The sequence below is a fragment of the Poecilia formosa genome, unplaced genomic scaffold (genome assembly GCF_000485575.1).
Source record: "Poecilia formosa unplaced genomic scaffold, Poecilia_formosa-5.1.2 Scaffold61, whole genome shotgun sequence".
Taxonomy (NCBI): domain Eukaryota; kingdom Metazoa; phylum Chordata; class Actinopteri; order Cyprinodontiformes; family Poeciliidae; genus Poecilia; species Poecilia formosa.
The window spans coordinates 2,322,649-2,346,412 of record NW_006800000.1 but is presented as its reverse complement, the minus strand read 5'-3'; the positions used below and the strand labels follow the sequence as shown (position 1 = coordinate 2,346,412).

At 36.3% G+C, this 23,764-nt stretch overlaps 1 protein-coding gene and 2 non-coding genes across 3 annotated transcripts in view; 1 reads left to right on the top strand and 2 right to left on the bottom strand.

Annotated features, from left to right (window-relative positions):
• Positions 1–23,764, top strand: part of galnt18b (UDP-N-acetyl-alpha-D-galactosamine:polypeptide N-acetylgalactosaminyltransferase 18b) — a 91,053-nt gene that overhangs the window by 12,437 nt on the left and 54,852 nt on the right. The gene's annotated exons all lie outside the window — the stretch shown is intronic.
• Positions 22,040–22,112, bottom strand: trnav-uac (transfer RNA valine (anticodon UAC)). The gene has a single exon. It is a non-coding gene; the product is annotated as a tRNA-Val (tRNA).
• On the bottom strand, positions 22,291–22,363 carry trnav-uac (transfer RNA valine (anticodon UAC)). The gene has a single exon. It is a non-coding gene; the product is annotated as a tRNA-Val (tRNA).

Sequence of the window (23,764 nt, the reverse complement as noted above, 5' to 3'; positions counted from 1 at the left end):
ACTTCACCAAACAAACTAGACGTTGGTGTGAATGCACCCTAAGTGAAATGGGATTTTACTTCTAAAAGACAAAAGAACATTATCTCAGCAAGAGGGATTGAACTGGCTCCGTTGTGCACACTCCTTCAAAAATGCAGCCAAATCAGTGACGTATCCACTAAGGACCATGCACTCCAAAGCTAAGAATATAGCTAAGAGAATCACAATAGTGCTGATTTGACATGGAGATTTAATGAGTAAATGCTGGATATGCTCTTTTAACATATTTATTTGCTTCTGCACATTTATGTTGTCAGGTACTAATGACATGGTAAACTTTGATTGCTCTGACAGATTGTGTGAGAAATTTTTCCCTCTACTGCTTGTAATCACTTTTAGCTGGATCTTGTGCCTGCGAGCCAGAATAGAAAGAACCTATTGATCTAAAGTTAATAAAGGGGCTGAATGAAATTTACAAAAGTGTAGAAATCAATAAGAGCAGAAAAACATTTGGAGCAAAACCAACACTGACATTCAAGGTTAGTGACTGTAAAGTAAAAACAAGACAAAGGTACAACTAAACTCCAAATCCTAAATGTGAAGATAAGCGTTGGGAGTAAAGTGACTCACAACAAACCTTTTCATTGAGTTTTTTTTCTTTTAAAATATTGAATGGGCAATGTTTCCTGCAATGGTTTAAAAATATGTGGCATGAAACAACAGTTTTACATTCGGTTAAACAATATAATTTTGATAAATTGCAAAACAGCTGATTGGAGGCATGCTAAATTAATATTTTTCCATTTTGGGAATGTGGTATTATTTTCCCATAACTGCAGAAAGCTGCATAAGATGACTCTGGACATATTTAAAGAGATAAGTAAATCCATATTGAGACACTTAAATGCCTTAATTGGACATAGCTACACCATTATTTGCTCATTACATCATAATCTGCTGTGGATTTCTTTAATATTGTCAATCTGCAGAAGGTGTGAGGCAGAGTTTGTGGAGAGAGGCTGGAATGTAAAATGGAGCAATAATGTATAATTTCATTGAATCGGGTTGTGGTTGCAGGCGGAACAGTCCGCTGGAGAACGTTTTGTAATGAGAATAATCAATTATTTTGGCTTCCGAGGGCTAAATCATCATAAATGGACAAAATTACACTGAAAAAAGGCTCTTACAAGGGCTTTGAATCAAAGACTGTCCCTTGAGACTTTATAAGTGCATCAGTTGGCTTTTGCAGAAGCTTTTTAGAGTAGTTTTCTACCCAATTGAGTTTTTGAAATTGTTTCTGCTGGTGAGTCAGAAATCTGGGTTGAAACGGCATGAAGGTTATATTACAACCTGATTTTATAGCAAGCTATTCACTCATTGCTTCACTGTGAAAAACCTATAAACATCCTGAACTTAATGAATTAAACTAATCAAATCACCATTTTTTAAATTGATTTCCGGCAGTAAAGTCAGCAGTTTTGGGGGCATTTGATTTGTTTACTTAAGAAAGATGCCAACATAATAACCATTGCTCGTTGCTGTATCCACTATTTAATGTTCTCTTAGTAAAACGCCTCTACATCCCGAACTGTCTTAGAAACAAAATAGACGTTTAAGCAATGACGAAACAACAGAAAATGACACCACAATACTTTTGGCTCAAGATTTAATGCTTCAAAGTCATAAAATGTTTGCAGTGAGGGAGAGCTTATTTTTTTTTACTCCCAGTCTCTTGTAAAAGTTTTACGTCTCGATCCTGGAAAGTATCTAGTATCTTCAGTGAAGGTAAGTAGCAATAAACAGCGAAGTGTTTTGTTGCTACATCAGCCTTTTCTTATTCCTCACCACTTTTTCATAATTAATGGCACTAAATTAGAAAGTGTGCTCTGGCTCAAACCCATATGCTACTATATACACCAGCTGTTTTCTTCACATATACAATCAATGTCAGGCTAATATTTTCTCTCTTCTGATGAGAGGGACTCAAACAATCTCTCTGTACTCCATTTCAAAGTCAAGAAGGTTTGTTTTTTTTTCTGTAATGTTCTAGCTTATAATAACTATTATTGTTGAGGCTGTCAATAAGAAATGCTTATTTCAGTAGCTATGGCTCTATGTGTGGACACACCTGTCAGAATGAATTAAAGCAATCAGATGAAAGTAATCCCACACTCCTACAGTAGTTCTCTCATTAGATGCAACATGATAAAACTTTGAGGAAAGAAATAACTTTAAAATAAAGTACTGAACAACAATGTTTTTATGGCATTGTAGGTGTGATCCACCTTCTTCACAATAAAAGTAAATTTCTTGTGTTAAAGAGGAGATTAACCAAAATCAGATTTAGATATTCCAGTCATCTCAATTCCTTATTTCTTTGCTTATTACCTCCACATTTAATGATATTATAATATTTTATATGCTTAATAGTAATCCTGTATATGTTGGGGGAAAAGAGTGCACACATCAGGTATGTGCATTTCATGATTTAGTAGATGGGACCTTTGCTGCAGAGAGCTTTGAATATATTGAGAGAAACAGAAAAAGTGCTAGATGCTATAACTACTGTCCACTGAGGGTGATTTCACGGATTCAAGGAAGCCTTTTATTATGAGGATGACTTTAAAGTCATGCTGCTTTAGAAGGTTTTAAAAAAGAAATAAGGCAGCGAAAAATCAGTATTTCTGGTATATTGTTTGGAATGGCAGCTTTATCAATTTTAGATCTAAAGTATTTAAATGATTTACGTTTTATCTAGAATGCAGAAGCAGAGCAACACTAACTATTGGAAAAACTTGGTTCAAATTTCACCCCCTTTTTTTGTTCTTCTTTAGCTTTCTTATTTAACTTTTGAAAGCAAATCAAACTTTATGGACAACGTCGTGCAGCCATTTTCACTTTTTGTCAAAAACACAACTATCTCAAATTTGTATTTTAGCTACAGATATCTGACAGTTTCTGCGTGTAAAAATGCTAATTTCAGCCAGCCAGTGTTCATTTTAAGTGGGAAGAATATATTTGTGGCTATATTACCATCCAGCTGAGATCACATATATGTCAAGAAATGATGAACCCACCCAGACCTCTTTCACAAAACATTTTAGACTCTAGTTTGAGAAGATCTCTTCATACTTCAGTTTCTTTTTTAAGGAAAAGTTTCTATTAACCTTTAAAACCAGTATGTGATGTAGTGACAGAGGCAGGTTGTTGAGTGTGTGTTAAGTGAAGTGGAAGTGGAGCTTGTGCTGCTGATTTATAATTAAAAGAGCTGCTGTCATGGTCTCATGATGTCGACCTTATTTATTAAGACACTTATCATCCACGAAGGCGAGAAATTTGAGACAGCTTAAGGAAGACCTCATCATTACCATCATGTTTTATCTTGCATATCCAATAGTAAGGAATGAAATTTGATATATTTTTGTGTCTTAGAAAGAATGCTGTTTAAGTTAGCCTTACAAATAGAAAGACTCCCGTTCTCAATGTCTGAAAAGTTCGTTTTTACCATGGAGAACTAATTTATGACTATGTGGCTTCTCTGGTTAATAAATTGAAAACCGCTTGCCATAAGTGGAACAGCGAATTCTGCAGCTTGTTGCTCTTTTCATTAAATGGTGCAACAACACAGAAAAAAAAACAGCAAAAGACAATAACGTACTGCTGTGGCTACACAGACTCAAAACCAGGATTAAAACGTTTTCAGATAAAATCCCAGTAAATGAATGATGCATGCAAGAAATGTCTATTTTTTTTTTTTTGGGGGGGGAGAAATTTCTCCTTGTTTTGTTGCTCGATGGTTTGTTTTTTCTTACTCATTTTCATCAAACAAGATAAGTGCTCCATTTTCAAGCTTGGTCAAAAATTAAAGCCAAACAAGCAGCTCTTGTGTGACATCACCAAAAGACATTACGTTTCAAAAATGTAAAATTTCACATTTTTGGAAAAAGATTAAACTTACATTAAACGAATAAAAAGGGCATTGCACAACTTTGTGTTGGTAAACCTGTCATTCAAGACTCTTTTGACAGAATGAGGTTGATTGAGAAGAAACCATTTCCTATGCTGGTGCTGCTCGTGTTCACAGACCATGACCCATTTGACACCTGCTCCGGATTGTCTTCCAGAACCATGTGGACCCACATGGGGTGTGCTGCCTGCATGACTAATGTCTATAGTCTGCAAACAATTCCAGCCTCAGCCTCACATGGAAACAAGAACTTTAAATAAATTCAGCGACGTCTCACCTAGAGCGTGATACGGGGAATTTAAACTGGAACTCTGTTAGGAAAGATCTTTTCACGTGCATCACATTTAAACAAGTTGGTTTTGTCCAGTTCTGCAGTTTCAACACAGAACAGGAACCTTTTACTTAGTGTTTTGGTCTCAATCAGCGAGAACACAATCTCTATGAGATCGGCTATTATTGATTTGAGGGAGGGATTAAGACGGAAGAGATGGACTCCAAAGTCAGACTGAATTTTGGTCCTAAAAACTAAAATTGTCTTGTGTAGCTAGAGGTTAGGTAGAAACAAATGTTTTTAGATTTTTATTCGTAACTATTTAGGAACTATATAAACACAGCAGTGATTGTGACAAAATGAGGCACAGATCAGTTACTTTGCAATGACAAAAAAATCCCTGAAATAATTAAAAAGACAGCTTTTTCTTCTTTTGTTGCCATTATATTTGTGCACAGACATTCTTTCACTAACTTATTTCATGATATTCAGAAAAGTATGCAACTTATTTTTTTACATCAGTGTTTTGTTCCAAAGACAGTTTTACTTCTTGCAGAGTCACTGAAATGCAAAGCATTTTATTTTAACTGCAAACGTTTTTATTATAACTTAAACCACATATGCTTGATATATAAGGACTATGATATGTGCTGCATGAAAACAAGATTAATAGTTTTTTGCCTGATAACTTGAATAGGGCACACCTGTTGTTAGTGCATAGAGTTAATGAATTGTGTCAAGAATGGATTTTAATACTTTTATTTTATTTTAATGCTCTCACAGTTAATTTGTTTTGCAATCAGTCAGTTATTAATTCTTCTATTTATCCGCTACACAAACTCTCCTGACATTTCCCGTTCAGCTCCACCATCTGCGCTGCACTGACCCTGACCCCTTCTGCCTTTCCAGTTCTGCTGTTCCTCTGGCAGCTCTGGTTACCTTTTTCCCCATTTTCTCATTACCTCTTTACACACACACATGCGCATGCACACACACATTGGAGTTACTCTCCCTCGTTTGGCAGTCACAACCTTGATTGCTTCGATCCCCAATGGCACTGCCACGGTCTTCACTTCTTACAAATGTACTTTTTTCCCCCTCTTACTTTTTTAAGATTCTTTTGCTCTTTTAACTAGTTGTTGTGTTTTTCTAGGGTTTTCTGTCACCACAGTGTTTGGATGTGGAATTAAAACACATTCATTTAATTGTTTTTTGTGTATTTTTCCCACTGTTAAGTGCCTTGTTCTGGTGATATTACCTCAGCTAATCATGTTAGGGGTCATATTGAATGACAGAGTGATGGGAAAAGTATTTTTTACCCCTTTACAGATTTATTTGTGTATTTATTTTGTCACACTCAAGAATTTCAGATCCTTAAATTTTTAAATCAAAGATAACCCCCCCAAAAACCTACTAGAATTCAAATTATAATTTTATTTATTTAGGAAAAAGCCATCAAAACCAATTTATGTATAAAGAAATAAATCCTCTATGTTTAAATTTGTAAGTTATAAGAATACAAAGTTTTGTAATATGTAGTTACCAGGGAAACAAAGACCTCATTTTACACCTCAGACAACTCTGGAGTTATGATATATAAAAATAATAATAATACACTCTATCACTTGCACTATATTTCACAACTGGACTGATTCCTTTATAAAGCATAACACCCCATTGCAGGTTAAACCTTTTCAAGCCTCTTTCAGCTGCCTAATTGATATTAGGTCACAAAACAGATCAATAAACTGATCGTGCTTTTATTTGTTTTTTCCAGCCATTTTGGACTTTCAGTTTTAAAAATGAATTTGAGTTCAGACAGTGATTTTCAACCTAGATTCCAGTTTGTATTAAAATCGAGTTCTGTGTGAAGATCAAGGTCTTTCAGTGCTGTTATTACTCTGTGGACTTTTCTTTAAATCTTTCCATGGGATACAGAAAGATAAAATCCTGTTGGTTGACTATTCCTTGCATTTTTAAAGTGATTTAACGGCAGCATTTTCAAATTGCCTCAGTATTTCAAATAAATATTTGAAGATAAACTATTTCTTTCATTGCAATTCATATTTAACACAGTGTGTAACGAGGCTCCTAAATTTTCTCTTCCAAATATTTATAAAAGATTTGTTGAAATGTTGCAAGACGACCACATTTAGGGTTTGTAAAGAAGATTTGCACAAATAAAAGCTTAAATAGTATTTTATGTTTCCAAAATTTATAGAGATCAAACATTCCACCTTTAATCTATCAAACAAGTGAATGTCCTTTTTATTTTGGCTTGCCAATGCAAACATTTAGGTAAATGACATATCACAGCACAGCTTTAACAACTCATAAAGCAATGCAGTGCATTAATAAAATATGAAATGATTACAAAACGTTGTAAAAAGCATACATCCATCAGTTCGAGTTAGTCGCTAAATCACTCTTTGTGTTACATCAACAATGCTTTGAAAATGCAATAAAAACACAAAGGACTTTTGTTTGAAATTATATGAAAAATCAATTAATTAATGCCCCCATAAGTCTAAATCCTCAATGAGCAAAATCTGAAGTCATTTTGCAACTTGCTGCTGAAACTCTGTGTAAATCAGCTGCAACATGTGTTTCTGCTTTAACCATTACATAGCTCTGCAGCAGTCTGTTCCAGCTGCTAGAGGAACTATTAGAGGACATCCCACAATATCTCTTGAATGCAAATTCTTGGCATTTAAAAGATACAATCCCTTTGAGAGGTTGTATCTGTCAAAGAATTGGGGCATTATAAACCCAAAATATTACAAAATGCAAAATTTCATCCTTCTGAAACTCTTGTTAATGAGTCTTAACATCACCGATTACATCTTTTAAATGTTGTGGACAAGTGCCAGTGGGAATCTTGGAGGTTGCATAATAGCTTTTTGTTTTTGACCTTTCCTTCTAAAGTGTTACAGCAATTTATTCATTTAGAAAGCCTGCAGTGCTAAAAGTCCTCAAAAACAAATTATTCTTCCCAGAGAAAAGGTTGCTTCCAGCCTATGTGAATACTTTGCTTGTGGCCAAGATTTTTCTTTCTTTGCTTGACAAGCTGCCCTGTGACAAAGCCATTAAAGTGTGTCAAGAGTTTTAAGTGCTTCAGACAGAGGGGAGACAGAGGGAATATAATTGTCTTGACATTGATGCTGTGTTTCTTTTAACATTAAACTATACAAAAATAAAACAGTCAGTTCAATTTTGAAATGTAAATATTATTTTTGTCGTCGTTTTTCTTATGTCTGACAGCTCTCTGCAGCATTTTTATTTCCTAAAACCACATGACCACAATGTTGTTAACATGTAGCTGCACAGAGCCCCCGTAGTGGCCACCAGAAACCAGCCAAAAGTGTTTTTGTTTTTTTTTTCTGCCTGGCCTGAGGTGCAAACCAAAACTGTGCAAAAACTCCCCTGTCATGTGGCTTCTGTGAGCTGTCTGCTCAGTGGTGATAAGAACTCGACTTTCACTTCTTGCAACAAAGCACAGAGTTTTGGTACTAATTATGTATCCCATTATGCTCCTACTGAAATGAATGTCGAGCCTGCACAAAATCATCACTGGTGATAGCAAGCACAGGGCAGTACATGCTGCCTTTCTCAAAGTGATTTTTAAAACACAAGAGCACTTATGCTCTGCTGCAATTACAGACATGAAACAGAATACAAATAGGCTTATATATCGTATTTCTCTATGTGGTCCTCATGTTGGCAGTTTGATTCTGCAGCCTCAGGTGGACTGACAGTAAAGGCTCAATGGCTGGTCACTAGTTCCTGGCAAAAACTTTTAATTAAAATTTTTGTGATGCACAAAAATAGCTTCATGCGTATCTTTCTTTTGTTTTGTTTTTTTTTGCTTTCATGTGCTTGAGAGAATCATAGAAATGTCAAATTCTTTCCAAACGATAAATGATTCATTATACACTCAATCCTCTTTTACATTGTCTTTTTTCTCTTTTTTTTTGGCTGCAGTCATAGTCTTCCCAGCAGTAAATTGGTGGTTTCAGTTCTGCCTGCTGGTTGAGCAGTGTAGCATCTGTACAAGTGGGCAGTAAACTGTGTTCCCCATTATACTTCAGCTCCTGGACCGGCACAGACAGCAAACAAGCTAACAAGTCGATACATCCAATCTGTGCTTTGATTGTTCCCTCCGAACCTCCCGGATTGTAAGGTGTTTTTCTCTGTGTTGTGATTCCAATCAGTGAGTAATGTACAGGCATCCACTGTATTTATGCTCTCTCTCTCTCTCTCTGTCTCTCTCTCTCTGTATGTATATATATATATATATTTCTTTTAGCAGCATGAGCGGTATCCCACTGCCTCATCTGTATGTTCACTCGCCTTTAATCTTCAAATCATACCAAATAATGTTTGAAGGGGTAGTTCAAAGATTTCTTTTTTTGGTTTTAGTTTAAGTGCAAAACTTATAAGAAGTTATACATGTGTCTTAACCTCAAACTGAACATTTTTGTTGTCCGTGGCTAAACTGCAAAACGGGGAAGTTTTAAGCATGCGAGAATACAATTGAATTTCCTTACAGTTGTGTTTTTATTCTATGATTACAAAATTTATTATTTTTGCCCCTTGAGTTTTCCAACTGTAAAAATATTTTTTGATATTCCGTCATCAATTGAAATATTTACAGCAGTCATAAAATTAGTTACACAAGTTTCGTAATTTAAAATTAGTTTGTTTTTTTTTTTTCATGTCACAGATATTTAAAATGCCAGTGAAGCTCAGAGTTTAGGCAGCAAAGCAAAATTTGCTGCCAGAGGACATTAAAGCATTTCATCGTAGATTCAGTCATTCACCCCTTAACGGACACTTTCACACGCTGGCAATCATGCACCAGTGCCACTGTGCCCTCTATCCACCACCAGCAGGCAAGGCGAGTGAAGTGTTTAATACAAGTGTGTTCAATACTTAACAACTGTGTCATTCCATACTTTGAACCCATAACCTGACTTATAATTAATAGACTAATTTGCCTTTTTTTGTATGCCTCGTTTACTTAGGGTGTTGCTGAAGCTGTGGTCTTCACGTCAGTAGAAATTTGAAATGTATTCTCTAAAAGAAGAAAAACATATCCAATACGCTTCTGGATTTTTCTGATTGAAGAAAAAATTCCTGTTTTTATTTGCCATCAGTATTATTTCTATTATCTGCAGTACGTCCTTGTGAGATTTCTCATTGTCTGCATTTTTGTTGTGGATTCCTGTTTTTGCTTGACTTGCTTCTACAACATTTTTTGGTTCATAGAAAAGAAATAATTAGAATCAGAACAAAAATGACAAGTTTAACAAATTAATAAAAAAAAAAATTAGAAACCCTGAACTGTAAACTGGGCATATAAGGTCTCAGCAAGAGGGAAAAGTTTTATTCAACCTACTTTTCTGTAAATTTACACAGTATGTTGGGAAAAGAATAACATATGGTCAATCTCAAAGCTACTGTGACTCTTATCAAGGTGGTTGTAAAGTGATGTAAAACATTTAAAAGAAATGGAATATTTGGAAACTGGTTCAGAGTGAAGACAAATATTTTGTCTTTTTAATGCCACTTTGCAGGATAACTTGTTTTGTACACAGCAAAGATCCAAGAGAATACTTAAACAAAAGAGTCTTGAGGTTGGGTAAAAACTAATAGGGCTTTTCCACTCCTTTTTTCCATTATTTTTTCCTGTGTGCACTTTAGATTTCCTCTAAGAAGGCCTTTTACCGTACTTGTTCATAAATCAAATTTCCTGCCGTTTTACAGTGTTTGGGTGTGTCAGAAGGCTAATGGTGCTGTTAGACGACAGACTTCATGGCTGTTCCTGGCAGTGTGAATAATGTACAGAAAAACACACAAAGACAAACAAAAAAAAGTTTATTGACCAAAACCTTTATGTTTTAATTTCTAGTTGAGATTTTCACTGTTATTCTGACTTTATTTCCAATACGTCTCTCAAGGCTACACTGCAGTAAAGTCTAAGTTTTTAGTTAGTTACATTGGACAAAACCACCAATATTAAACATGAGTGGTGATTTTTTTTTCTTTTTGTTTTTGTAGTTAATGTGAGTTTTTTTAACACAACTCTGAAGAGGGAGTTTGTGACTCTCACTTTTAGCCCCAACTAACTCAGATCTTACATATATATTTTCTTGCTGCTCAATACTCTCAATGAAAATGCAAGGAGTTCTCCTGTTGAATAATTGATCAGTGGTTCTCACCATCCATCAGCTATTATCAAAAGAAAGAAAATATGAAACAGAATACCATATAATTTTCATACTTCATAATCACAACTAACACAGAACATTTTTCCAGCTGCAGTGGTTAAGAAAATGCTTTTTAAAAAAGGTTTGTTCTTACTTGTCAATCATCAAAACATATGCAGACATTTGTATATCTAATTTTACAGTTACAGTTTGGCTGGATTTGCCTGCATTACCTGAAATTCAGTGAACATATTAATATATTAAAAGGAAAGAAAATCTGTAAAGCCTCTGCACAGTATTTTTTACTCCTTCTGCAAGGTTGAAATAAGTGATAATGATAATAAAGCAGTTGCATGAAAACCATAACCCGCTGTTCAAGGAAACATTGTTTACAACTAGAATTATTGAGACTAAAAGCTACAAACTGAAGTTTCTGCTTCCGCTTCTGTGTCGTACCAAAGCAGCCGCATTCAGCCGGTCGCCACCTTTCCAGGGATGTTGATTAAGGGTCATTCAGGCTAAAATATCTCACCAAATTCTGCGACATTTGCTGCGAAGTCCACTGTGTGTAGTTTGAGTGGATCACAAACCAATGTGCCAGATGGGTAATTATACACAACAATCAATCTGTAAAGTCCTCTGCCAAAGCTGTTTGGAAAAATGCAGCCACTTTCAAAGAAATACTTAGCAGGTCATTAAATTAACCATCTGTCCCGCCATCACAAGTGAACTCCAACCAATGGAAAAATGAGTTGCAATTGTTGACTGCCAAAACTTAAATGTAGCTTCAGGTAAGGAGTCATTATTGGTCCTGTGTGTTCTCCCTTGTGAGAACGTAAAGTCCTAGAGGAAGTTGTTTTATTTAATTTCCTAAGCAAACCAGTTTTAAAGGAGAATTACATTTCACATAAAAATGAATGAAAATCATCATCCTGGCTTAAAATTGTATCAGATCTCAAAATTTATCACTGATTGTCTGGGAGCAGACTAGTCATGGTTGCATCTGTTCATGGCAATAAACGGCTCCCGTGAACCTGTAAGAATCCGAACTGGTTCATAGAAAATGATGAGAAATTTACTTACACAGCCTATTGCCTTTAATATCATGTAAAAGTCTAAATGTGGACGTTGTCAACCTGGGAAGACATGGCAGATTGATTTGGGTTGAGACTGGGAAGCCAAACACATACCACTTCCATGGGATAATTTCCTCAGTTGGTGCATTCAGAAAGGGATTGACCAATGTAAGAAAAGATAAATACAGATGTTCATATCATTAAAATTTGTGGTAGATGTGGTTGAAAAAAACAGGCAAAATTGACACATTTTCCATGGTTTAACTTACTTAGGTGAGCAAAGAAATGTGACTATAAGATTAGATGGAATATATAAAAATCACAAGAGGGTTAAAATGTTTTAAACTTAATAAGCAGAACAAGCATTGTATGTTTGTTTTAATGAGATAGTTTGGATTTTTAAGCAATTTTATGTGGAGAAGTTGATGGTGAATAGAATGAAAGTTTGGGTTTAAATGCTTTTTTACAGCCTTCACTTTTCCATTAAATTCTCATATGCTAATTTTGAGGTTTCTTGCATTAAAGAGGGCATAGGTCTGTTATGTTTTACAGGTGGGTGTCATTCTGAAACGCATTACACATTACAAGTGTAACACATTACAAATTGAACATGTTCACATCTTGTATTGACCCATAAATACCAGTATTGCTCAAAACATGTTCTCCAATAGGTATTTTCAGCTCATCTATGTAGCTGGTTATTCACTGTGAGATTTTTGGCTCAATTTAAGTGAAGCTAAACATTTTTTGCGTGTTCGTTCACTTGTTGCCGCAATCTCAATCTTGACCCATTACAACCTGAGCCCCACTAATCATCAGAAGGTATGCCTTGGTATATGGCACCAAGATGTTGGCTGTAACACCCTTCAGTCCTGTAGGTTGGAGGATAGGACCTGCAAGGATCACACTTGTTCATCAAGCAGATCACAAAGATGCTCAGTCAGATGGAAATATTACAAAAATTGAATCCAAAAGAAGACCTTAAACTTAGTGTTTTGCTACTTAAGCTATTCCTGGACCACTTTCCCTGCCAGCATGCCCAGGTAGGCCCCATATGGGGAAAAGGAGGGCAGACCAGATGGGTCCCATATGGGTTTGTCCGCGGGTTCCACGGTGGCCCTACATGGGCCCTACATGGTGGTGGGCCCACATGGGTTTGCCCATTTAGGCCCATGTAGGCCCCACATAGGCTGTGGCCCTACATGGGCAAACCCATGTGGGGCCACCGTGGAACCCGCAGACAAACCCATATGGGACCCATATGTCTGCCTGCCTTCCCCCCATATGGGGCCCACCTAGGCATGCTGGCAGGGTTTGCTTTGTGGCAGTGAGCAATATCTGACTTGAAGGGACCACATAAATCAGAAAATACCAGGTGTACAGCTATGCAGCCCATGCAAAACAAATAGCAGTAAAGCATAGTGGAACACTGCTCTACAGAACCCCCAGAAAACTTCTTTCTGCAGCTGCATTACATGTTTCCATTGATATTCTGACATCTGAGTCTATTGTTCCAGTGGATGATGACATTTTCAATAATCCCATCATTTTCAGGATGCTCTTTTAGATTTAAAAACCCATATGGTGATACTCTTATCTACCCGACATTCTGAACATCTCTTGTCCTTTCAACACTTTCTCATTTTCTTCATTCTAACTCTGTTGTTGTCCTCTTGTGTTACTATGCATGTTGAAAATCCACACTGAGAAGCAGTTAAGTAAGTTTGTGGGGAAAAAGTATAGGAAAAGTGGGTCTTGGGTTATACTTTAAACTTCATCACAGGTGAATTATTGGGATTGAATCAGACTGATGGATGTCTCATGTAAGAGATAAATGGAATTCTTCACTCTGTGTTTTTTGTGCCCACAGCCACACAGGTATATTTTTCGGCCATAAAGATGCTCTGACATATTTTCTGATTTATATATTGCTTCTCCGAGGAAGGACCTCCTTAAAAGTCAAATACTGTTAAAGGCAGAGCTCAGATGATAGTTGGAAGGTAAAGATGATAAACTATGTAATCAGTTTGGTTTTTTTACACGGGCTGCTAGGTTTGACAGGTTATCATCTCAGATGACTGAATGTATTGGAAATACATCACTCTTACCTTGTTGTTTGTGAAACAATCATAGCAGTGTGCTTTGAAGAAATATCCTGGATTCTGTGTCATTGTTTCATGATAATGGCTGCTCTTCAAATTAAGAGAACGCACTGGAGCCAGTTGCTCAGACTTTTAGGCACTAATGACATTACATTTCTGGAGAGGAACCCTTTTCCTACAGAATGGAAAAGCACAAAGAAAGCCTTTCTATCCTTCTGAAGGGCATGAGTGATTTCAGCGCTTTAATGAGGAGAAAGGAACAAAAGAGGGTAGGAGATGACAAAAGCTGCACCAAATAAACACGACCGTCCCCCTAAATTCTGCCACTGCATATCGTCTCTTGGGAATAAACAAGGGGGAAGAAAAGCCACACACCCTTCTCCTCGTTCATGGGGAAAATGTCAGTGTGATGTGCCGGCTACTGATGCCTCCTAATGAGAGAGTCACGGAGGCCCAAACAGTGGTGAACAGAGCCTTCCTCCCAGTAAGTGGACACCATGCTTGGTGTCTGTACTACATGGAGAAAATAGGAACTCTAGTTAGTACAGCTGTAGCAGCATGGGTGAAACCATCTGCAAAGCTGGTCGTAATGTATGAGAGCCACTGCACACGCTGAAGACAAGAACTTCTTCCCTGCATAAAGCGACTTTTTTATAGTTTACTCACTGTTTCTTCTTAATACAATATTTTTTATTTTAAATGACTATGACTGTTACTTTTTGTTGAAGTAGATTTAAGATGTTGCCAAAACACTAACCAGTGTAACTATTGATTGCTTCATTATAATAACTTCTAAGATGCATTATATTTAAAAATTTTATGTAGATTTTTACGTGGGACTGTGTCGACAGCTTTGCCCTTTCAAAACCCAAAACTGTTGACTAAACATCCAAGACCTAGCTGATCCTTTTCAAAGACAGATTGGTAACAAAAATGTATGCTGATGTGGTGATAGTCTTACTACACTGTTCCTAATGTCCAAAGCTAATTATTGGGATTTTCAGACTAGATGAAAATGTCAGAGCATACTAATTCTGTGATGTTTTGTGGTTCAAAAGCAAGCTGGCAGGAGGCAGGCAGTATCATTTTATAAATGATTTAATGAGAAGCAAGCTGACAAAATCAAATTAGCAGAGAAACCCCAAATGGAAGTACACAGGAAAGTCCAGCAAGAGCTGAATGTAAACAGTGCACATAAATACTGAGAGGTTGATTGGGATCAAGGGAGACTGATTAACTGAACCTGGAGGAGTTTTGGGAGAGCACAGAGTGATGTGGCTGAGAGTAAAACACAGAAATGACAAGCAAACCAGGTAAACAAAGCCAAAAATGACTTGGAACCAAATTAAAAATATTTCACAGATATGCAGTATGTACTAAATGACAAACCCCCGACCCCGAAAAAACCCCCCCAAAAAACAGATCGTCTACAGAAAACGAGCCGAATGCTAAAAGAAACAAATGTGCACAAGCAACTAGATTGTTACAAAAACAAAACATAAAGTACAATTTAAAACAAAATCACAATTCAAAATATTTAATTGTTAATGATTTGTTTTCTTGTTCGTTTGAGAGAATATTAAGAAAAAAATTATATAAAATTATTGTTAAGTCTAACAAACTTAACAAAATGTGCCAAAAAGCAAGGCACATTTTGACTATCATTTTTTTTCACATACATCTATAAAATGTTGTTACTTTTTTCTGGGTAATGCATATAAATTGCATGTTTTTAGGAAATCTGTGAAGTAATTGTAGCTTAATTTAAGCTTGTTTAGTTACAATTCAGTAACTGCACAATGGTGCAGTTGGTAGAGTTGGTAGAACCTCCTTGCAGCAAGAAGGTTCTGGGTTCGATTCCCGGCCCTGGTCTTTCTGCATGGAGTTTGCATGTTCTTCCTGTGAATGCGTGGGTTTTCTCTGGGTACTCCAGTTTCCTCCTACAGTCCAAAAACATGACTGTCAGGTCAAATGGTTTCTCTAAAAATTGTCCCTAGGTGTGAGTGTGTGTGTGTGTGCATGGTTGTGTGTCTCTGTGTTGCCCTGTGACAGACTGGTGACCTGTCCAGGGTGATCCCGCCTCTCACCCAGAACATTAGCTGGTGATAGGCACCAGCAACCCTCCCGACCCCACTAAGGGAGGGACAAGGGTGTAAAGAAAATGGATGGATGGTTACAATTCAACACAAAGTGTAATCTATTGCATTAAAGCTGAAATGTAAAGCTAAAATCATGGGACCTGCCTCTTTAACCTTAAAGTGATATAAACATTATCTGGCAAGATTAATGTTTATATTAATTAAAAGATTTAATTTGGTGGGCTTCAGGGAGACTTGATTTGCTTTATTTTAGCTAAAAAATTATCACATTGAATGTCATTTTTCTATTTTATCTGATTTTTAAAAATATTTTCTTAATTCGGTAAACATTATCTTTAAAATACCACATTCTTTAAATAGAAATATCGAATAAAAGCATTATTTTTTATTCAGTAAAAGCCAAGACCATCATTAACCTACACTACTGGAAGCATAATGTTAATTTTTATGATTGAAGACCCATGTTGGGGCTTCTGAAATGGTTCTAAACCAAGCATTGCCAAAATCAATTAAACCTTTAAACTCATTTTAAACCTTAGAGAGAGAGAGAGGGTCCAAAGGTAATAAAAGTGAAGTGATGTTATTGTGTCATTTAGCCTCTACTAAATGACTATCAGCTTTGATTTGTAAAACCTCCAGCTGGCAGCAGCAGCAGGAACAGAGAAGGTAATTTATAAGGAGATGAAGGCACGACTGACCTCTAATTTGTTGTAAGAGCAGAGCAGTCTTTAAAGTAAGTATGAACTGAAATGGCTGAACGTGTCTCTTCGTCTGCTCACTTGTCAAGTTACCCTGAATATATTGAGACATTCTCAGCTAATACAGATTTAGACCAAAGCGTTGGAAAGAGGTGTGAAAGAAGTCAAGCTGTTGCAAGAAAACAAGTGTGCTGCTTTCTAAACCTTTTCATCATGGTTCTTAGATATGGAAACGATTTGGGTTTCTGTTGGAAACAGAACAAGGATGAAGATAAGACAGTCAGCAAAGATTAAAAAAAAAAAAATCATTTTCTACCCCAGATTTCTTCAACTCTCTCACTGAGCAAACAACATAAAGTCGTCACGTAAAATGTGTCTGTCAGAATATTATATAGTGTCATTTACCCAAGCATACCTGAATAGTGATCATTTACATGCCAAAACAGGTACGTCTGACTGAGACATTGCATCTCTGCTGCTGGAGTGAGAAATGTTGATGCTTTTCTTTGTGCATTCATCCCAAAAACGTCAGCAAGAATAATCAGCATCAGTAAAAAGGTACGGAAAAGAAATATAATTTTACATAAGCACAAACATTTTTTTGAGAGTGTCTACATTTTTTGAGCAGTGTCACTCAGGTTTAGCTATCATAATCTTTCATCTGACAAATGTTGCTGAGATATGTCACAGAAAAAAATCAGTAGGAAATAATTTTACTGGTATTCAGTCATATGTTATGATAAACACTGGCACCATTTAGAAATATCTATAAATATCCCTTTAGAAATGTATATATATAAATACATGTTGAAATGAAAACTCTTTAGTTAACATACCAAATAAATGTAGAAGGCACAAACTGTAATGTACTTCATTGGGATTTGATCTGATAGAGCAACACATACTTTAAAATACTGGAGTAGAAACAAAATGACACACGGTTTGCAAAATTCTGTTTTTTTTTTGTTTTGTTTTTTGTTTTTACAAAGATCTGAATAGTGTGGAGTGAATTTGTATGAACCCAGCCTCATTGTGATAGCCCTAAACAAATCAAATGCAACCAATTTCCTTCAGACATCTCCTAATAATAAAATGATGTCCACCTTGTATAAAGTAATCACAGTGTACTTTATATTGGAGAGTAGTAGTATATTGGAGCCTGTTATTTGAAGGCCTCCGATGTTTATTAGAGAAAGCCCAGAAATACACTGGAAATGTCAAGGACAAGGTTATGGAGAAGTTTATAGAATGGTCAAGTTGTAAAACAATATTACAAGCTTTGTTCTACTGTTTGAAAACCCACATTTTCACTTGTCCAAAAAGATAATACACTGAAAAATTATTAACACCTTAGTATCCATCTAAACAAAACGTTTTTTAAGAGAAGCAGCCAAATGCCCGATGGAGGAGGAGCTGCAGAAATCCACTGATATGTTGAGAATCTTGTCAGCTATTAGTTATGCTCTCCACAAATCTGATCTTTCTGGAAGACAGGTAAGAATTAAGCCATTGTTTAAAAAAAAATAGCATGCAAACTCCAAAATTAAGTTTGCCACAAGCCATGAAGAGGACACAATAAATGTAAAGAAAGTGCCCCAGTCAGAGAAAGTCAGGATTGAACTTTTTGACCTTTATGAAAAACGCTTTGAGCAGAGGAAAACATATATTGCACATTAACACGAACTAACCAAATTGAATTGTGGAAGCATCATCATCCAGCGTAGATGCTTTTCTTCAGCGGTGACAGAGAAGTTGGTAAGTGTTGACGAGAACAGCCAACACCTGGCAATCCTTGATAAAGAACCTATGAGAGCCTGCTGAGGATTTCCGACGAGTGAAGATTCATTTTCTACCAGGACAGACTTTAAAACCAAACAAGAATATATGGCAAGTCTTAAAAACGGATATTCTGAGATGCTCTTTCAACACTGAGCTGGAACTACTCTGTGCAGAAACATGGGGAAAAAATTCTCCAGTTGTCCAAACATGCAGCAGTAATTGCAGCAAAATGTTCAGCAATATATTAACACACAGGATTGGATACAAATGAACAACACACCAAAACCTTTGAAACAGTGTATTGTTTTCCTTTAAACTTTTAATTGTAAATTGTGCTCTACTGTGTGTACATCCATCAGTTAAAATCTGAATAAGAACGATAAGTTTTAATGTTACAGCATATAAAATGTTTATTTACAAGATTACAGCTAAAACTAACACTCTCCGGTAGCAGATCTCCAGACACATTTATTTTCTTCTTAAAGTTGTATGCAGTTAGTTTCAAGTTGATTGTGTTTTTAAACTGTCAACAAATTCTGTGTCCTTCAAATGAATGACGAGACGTGCAGTTAGCAGACTTCCTGAAGGTTATCTCCTCATTCTCAGTGTCACAATTAATGTCCTTGTTTTGACAGTGACAAAGCATTTGATGTTTTGGCTTCTTTACCCAATGCTCATTATTCTGGATGTTAAGCAACCCAGTTAGAGGATAAACCCTGTTTTAATTGGAGGTTGCTTAAACACAGCAAAATCATAACAGCAAAGAGAAAGTCATTTTGAAATGCTTGTCCACGAGCAACGAAAAGGGGAAAGTCACCTTGTGACAAACTCATTTGCTTTCACTTTACAATATGGATAAAACCCCATGAGTTATATAGAGCTTGTTAATAGGAAATGTCTCCATGTAAGAGTAGGAACTATGGGGGATTGTGGTTCGTTGGAGAGAACAGTCGTCTTGCAATCAAAAAGCTGTGGGTTAAAATCTTCATCTTCGAGAGCATTTTCAAAGAGCTGCATGAGATCAAGCAAGTTTAATAATGTGGCCATATTTTACTTCCACAATTTTTTCTGGTCCAAGTCAAACTGAGGCATGCTACGGTGGTTAAGCAAATTGGCAATAAGATTTGGTTTTATAAGTTTTATTTACAATTTGTTTTCAGAATATTAATAAACAGTAACTGCAATGTCTAACAGGGATATGAGTTGTAAATGTACAATGATGCACCATCCAAAACTTCTTCAGAGGAACATAAATCTGCAGAAGAACTGAACTGCATGCCTATAACTAGAAAGCCAGTGACCACAATTTGTTTTAAACAGCAAGGAGTCTGAATAAATACTGTGAAGCTCTTAAGTCCACTTCATATTTATTACTGCAGTGAAGTAAGTAAAAAGAAAAACAAAATAGCATCTGTATCTCTTTTATCAAGTTTTGTAATTAAAAACTCCAGCCCGGTGTGAGAAATCTCAGGTTTTTATATGTCTTAAAGCTTTAATTTAAGTATATAATTTTCACCTGGCAACTTCATGTATTTAATTTTAAATGATCCATTAGTGAGCCAGTAAAGCCACATTGGGACTCTCCTTACCAGGAAGGCTCATCTTTTATACAGATAGCATGCATAATTGAGGATATGCTTGTGTTTATTGAATGGCATCAAATATTCCCAACTTTAATTATATAAGTTTCTGTTCGTCCTATAGTTTGTTGTATGTTAAATAGTTAAAATTGCCTTTAAAATAAGACATAATAAGGCTTGAAAATATGTTATCGCAATACTTTTTTTTTTTCTTTTTTGGCCTGTAGTAACTTTTTACCAGGAGTCTGTGCAGCATACGTTTTCTGTTCACATTACAAAAAACCAACATCATCTTTTGAAACTTAAAACCTCTCTGCGCAGGAAGAGAAAGAGACAAGATGATGTGATAAAATCTTAATGCATTGTCTGGGATTTTTTGTGGGATCACATTCACAGCATAATGTGTTTATGTCGGCTGATTTTCTGGCGCTCTGTTGGATGTTTTCCCTGTTTTCTGTTGTTTCCTTACAGTTAGGGTGATGACCATCAAAGTCTTTCTCTTGTATGTTTACATGTATTTTCCCTCTCTGGAACATTGAAAGCAGACAGCTGTGGCTTAGTGTTTCCGCTGAAAAGACAAGAAATGCTGACAAATGTCTTACTTCAGCTGCCCGGAGTGCTACTGTCTATGAGCTCAGACTGTGCATGTGAATCCATCTGTTTGGTAAACAGCCACAGTTAATTTCTAATAGCATCAGTGTTAATTCTCTGAATGGATTTTCTAGAAAAAACTATCCCTTAAACGAAAGGTTTAAGTACATATGTAGAAACATGTCGTGTAATGTGGAGTGTGCTTTGCTGTTTGATGTAGTTTAATTGCTCTTCTACTGCAAGGATGTGTTGTTATTGCTAACACCATCTTTCTGAACATAATCTGAAAAGACTAAGTTGGCCAACTTACCATGTTCAAACAACACCAATGTGCTCTCACTGATGCTTAAGGGATTCACTGTTGAGGGAACCGTCTCAGTAGGCCTAATTAATCACAGCATGGACATTCTGACGAGTGGGCCTTCAGGCATACTTGTCCAGATTGAAAGACCTGCAGAACTTTCATCCTGTCTAATCACAGGGTTGTCTTATCAAGGGCTAGGAGTCTTCCCATCTGTTTCACAGTTGTGAAATTTCAACAACCATGTTGGATGTGAGAAGTTATCCTGCCTCAGGCTAATATGTTCACTGTGTTCACTCAACTTCAATGCTGACTTTCTTCTTTGTTTTTGATTGTTGAGGTGTCACTGTGTTGTTGTTTTTTTTAATACACATGTTTTGTCAGTGAGAAAACTTTTCTGCAAATACTGCTGTACCTTGTAGAGACGCACATCCAAACATGGCATAGAGCTGGATGAATAACACAAGGAATTTACTCACAGCTTCAACATTGTCCCTTTTATGCAAACTTTTGCACTGGGATCAAATGATTTAGGGTAAGTTATTATCATTAAAATTAGATAGATAGATAGATAGATAGATAGATAGATAGATAGATAGATAGATAGATAGATAGATAGATAGATAGATAGATAGATAGATAGATAAATACTAATAGTCAATTACACCACTGAATATCTACCTTGAATTCTTATGCCATATGAAGATACAAAGTTAAGTAACGTCCAAGCATTACCTTTCTACAGATCTGATCCTGAAACGGATATAATGTGAACCAGCTAAGCTAGGTTGCCACCAACAATTTTGAACATGCCAAATAATTTTGTCAGATGGGCACTACTCCATATATACCTCTTATAAGCCCCAAAGTTGCACTATGTATGCAGGTGTGATGCAGATGTCACAGTAACACTCAAATGTGGTGTTGTGCTATGCTATATAGCAGAGGTGTCAAACTCAATTTCACCGAGGGCCACTTCAGCATATTGGCCACCCTCATGGTCATCTCATGGTCTCTGAACTAAATACGTCTTTCTGACCGGGAGCTGACGGCGTGTTGAAGAGTTATGGACCGGACGCTTTGGAGCGTCTGGTTAGGAAGCGCATTACAAACCTTTGGTTGAAATGTAGTTTGAAGTCAATTCATGCTCAAAACCTATTTTAAGTCAATCATTGGCCTATAAAATGCTGGGGGGCCACATGTGGCCGGCGGGCCTTGAGTTTGACACATGTGCATTACGCCATAGAACTGCCAATTGGTAATTGAAGTAAAGTAGCTTCGATTTCAAAGAAGCTTACATTGAAGTCGATTGGCAAATGAACCATCACAAAAGAGGAAGGCTCTTGTTGTCTCACTGCACCCCACGAGATGTATAACCTACAAAAATTGTTTCTGTCTGGTTTTGAACCAGAGACCTTTTGCATGTAAAGCAAACATGATAACCACTACACTACAGAAACTGAACTTCTCTGCTTTGTTTCAGTTTGAGGTTCCAAAGTTGATGATGTGAGATGCAACGCATGAAAATTTCAACTGAGGTTTGCACTCAGATGCCTGAATTCTGAGTACAGACCATGACACCACAGAACCCTTTTTGACCTTTAGTAAACACCTGTGATGAATAGAACATACAAAATCTGTTTCTGTCTGGTTTTGAACCAGAGACCTTTTGCATGTAAAGCAAACATGATAACCACTACACTACAGAAACTGAACTTCTCTGCTTTGTTTCAGTTTGAGGTTCCAAAGTTGATGATGTGAGATGCAACGCATGAAAATTTCAACTGAGGTTTGCACTCAGATGCCTGAATTCTGAGTACAGACCATGACACCACAGAACCCTTTTTGACCTTTAGTAAACACCTGTGATGAATAGAACATGCAAAATCAGTTTCTGTCTGGTTTTGAACCAGAAACCTTTTGCATGTAAAGCAAACATGATAACCACTACACTACAGAAATTCATGCTCTTTGGAGTGTTCCTGGAAGATGATCCACATTTTGTTAGAGACTAATGTCAACGATGGGCATGGAACAATGTCAAATACTTACAGATCCTCTCAGAGAGCACAGTAACTTGGTGAACAAACTGTCAGACTTATAATTGTGCCCAATTTCACATTACAGTCCATAAACTAAGCCTGGGATCAAAGAAATGTATTAAAGATGTCATTAGCAGAGACAAATGGTTCTACCGAGAATTGGTTAAATGGCTAAAAAATAAAATCAATACTTACAAATTAAAAATGGTTCAAAAATAAAATTAAGACATTAAATAAAAAAATATCTCTGAAATACAATCACTTGAAAATTAAAAATGGTTCAAAAATAATATCAACACTTCAAAATACAAAATCTCAGGAAAATAAAATATGATGTATGTTGTTTTGAAAAACATTGGAATATAAGCACTTTTATCAAATCTCCATTGTGGTAAGATCATGTAAGTTATTCTTAAATCCATGGAAACTCAAGAGTTTGTAAGGTAGGTGAGTTAGCTCAGCAGGTTAGAGCACAGCATTGGTAACGCTGAGGTCATCAGTTCAAACCCCATCTGGGGCAATTCATGTGTAAGGTCTTTCAGACAATCAACACTTCAGAATAAATAAGGGTTCAAAAATAACATCAGCACTTTACAATTAAAAAAAACGGTTCAAAAATAAAATCAACACTTTAAAATAAAAAATGGTTCAAAAATAACATCAGCACTTCAAAATAAATAAGGTTTCAAAAATAACATCAGCACTTCAAAATAAATAAGGTTTCAAAAATAACATCAGCACTTTTCAAGTAAAAAAAAACGGTTCAAAAATAAAATCAACACTTTAAAATAACCACTGCGGACGTGGCTCCGCCGCTGCGAAGAATTAGAAACCGCTGGGAGAAACTCTCCAGCGGATTTAACAAATGGAGCCTTCTTGGTGCACATTACCCAGGAGAGCGGCGATCTGGAGGAGCTGCAGACGTAACATCTGTCCGTTTCGGAGAAGCGAAACCACGCTAAATAAATAAATAAATAATCCTGGTAAAAGCGCACACCGGACCGCACAGGGTAAAACACTCAGAGTTCAGTTGATCTGTTTGGATCAGACAGATCCAACTGACTGATGAA